Source organism: Suncus etruscus, chromosome 20, assembly GCF_024139225.1.
Source record: "Suncus etruscus isolate mSunEtr1 chromosome 20, mSunEtr1.pri.cur, whole genome shotgun sequence".
In the NCBI taxonomy this organism is placed as follows: Eukaryota; Metazoa; Chordata; class Mammalia; order Eulipotyphla; family Soricidae; genus Suncus; species Suncus etruscus.
Window position 1 is genome coordinate 12,946,119 of NC_064867.1, and position 2,078 is coordinate 12,948,196.

General features: G+C 39.1%; 1 non-coding gene across 1 annotated transcript; it reads left to right on the forward strand.

Annotated features, from left to right (window-relative positions):
• Positions 1-63: 63 nt before the first annotated feature.
• On the forward strand, positions 64-170 carry LOC125998317 (U6 spliceosomal RNA). The gene has a single exon (XR_007491908.1). It is a non-coding gene; the product is annotated as a U6 spliceosomal RNA (small nuclear RNA).
• The last annotated feature ends 1,908 nt before the right edge of the window (positions 171-2,078 follow it).

Sequence of the window (2,078 nt, forward strand, 5' to 3'; positions counted from 1 at the left end):
TTTTGTTTTTGGGTCACACCTGGCAGCACTTCCTCCTGGCTCTACACTCAGAAATCGCTCCTGGTGCTCGCTTCGGCAGCACATATACTAAAATTGGAACGATACAGAGAAGATTAGCATGGCCCCTGCGCAAGGATGACACGCAAATTCGTGAAGCGTTCCATATAAAAAAAAAAAAAAAGAAAGAAAGAAATCGCTCCTGGCAGACTCAGGGGACCATATGGAATGCCGGGATTCAAACCACCCTCCTTCTGCATGCAAGGCAAACACCCTACCTCCATGCTATATCTCTGGCCTGCAACTGTTGTTCTAAGCATTGTAGGTCATTATATTATTTTTAATTCTACCACCCAACAGAAGCTACCCCTGATAAAAAGGATTTGGGTATAAGTACTTTATTTGAAATTCAGTATACAAGGGCTGGAAATAGCATAGCGGTAGGACATTTGCCTTGCATGCAGCTGACCTGGGACAGACCCAGGTTTGATCCCTGGCATCCCTTATAGTCCCCCAAGCCTGCCAGAAATGATTTCTATGTGCTGAGCCAGGAGTAACCCCTGAGCGCTGCTGGGTATGGCCCCCAAACAAGCAAAAACAAAATAAAATTTAATATGTGTTTCTAGTAAAGTGACATAGGGAAAGTGGAGAAAAATCATAAAGGATTACTGGGGTCTGAAACTATTCTGAACACCTGAACTTAATATAAAGGCTTCTCAAAGTTTAGACTATACCTCACAATGGTTTCCCCAGGACATAAGGAATCTTGATAGTTAGCTAAAAATTTTCTCATAGAGAATCATCCTAGGGAATTGAAGTCTTTGGAGAATTCCAAAGATTAGGAACTGAGCTTTCTGCTGCTCAGAAAGCTGACAGAGCTGTCCATAAGAACGGGCAAAGGTGGGGCCAGAGAGATAGCACAGCAGCATTTGCCTTGCAAGTAGCCGATCCAGGACCTAAGGTTGTTGGTTCAAATCCTGGAGTCCCATATAGTCCCCCGTACCTGCCAGGAGCTATTTCTGAGCAGATAGCCAGGAGTGACCCCTGAGCACCGCCGGGTGTGGCCCAAAAGCAAAATAAAAAAAATGGGCAAAGGTGATTTATTGAAGACATTGACAGATTCTGAGATAATCACAGGAAAGAGAAGCAGGGGGAATAAAACAAAGGTAATGAGGGATAAGACCTGATCTCATACTATGAGATATCATATTCATAGTATATTATAATATACTTTCTATATTACTATTATGTAAATGTATATGTAATGTACATAGTAATTATAATAATAAATTATAATAATATACTAAGGAGATTCTGGGTGTATAAATATGAAAATAAACTTATACAGCCATAAATGAACAGTATTAATCATACTATATTTATGGTATATAATGCCTATTATCTAGTATACATATAAAATATTCATATTAAATGCCATATAATATATACATATTCACACATAATAAAACTTATACATATCTCTTATATATACTCCAAAATAAATTAGGCTTACAACGGAGTTTTAATAACTGTTAATAAACAGTTGTTTCCACAATTATTTTCATTATTTCCACAGAGTTTCCCAATCTGAGAATACAGGAGTGAACAAAATAGCCATTCGATTCATAAACTTTGCATCTCATGATAATTAGAGAGAAACATGGGGCTGGAGAAGTAGTCTAAGTGGTAAGATGGTTTGCCTTACATGTGGCTAACACCATTAATCCCTAGCACTGTTATGATCTTCTGAGCACAGCCAAGGATGACTGCTGCAAACAGAGCCAGAAGTAGCCCTGAACACCTCTGAGTGTGGCCCAAACCACTCCTCACATAAAAAAAAGAGCTAAACAAATAATGCTATAAGTCTACAAATAGAAGAGAAATAGCATGTTTCCTGGAAAGGAGGATCCTATGTCTTTTTTTTGCAGATGCTTGTACAGTGAGAACTTTGTTCTGTATGTTCCCTCCAAATGAGATATTGAGGAACTAGCGAGTCACCCCATGAGAAGTCTAATGCCACATGATCATGTGTCTTTGGTTCTGTTCTATCTGTGAGGTTTCTCTTCAGTATTCTCAGTGGG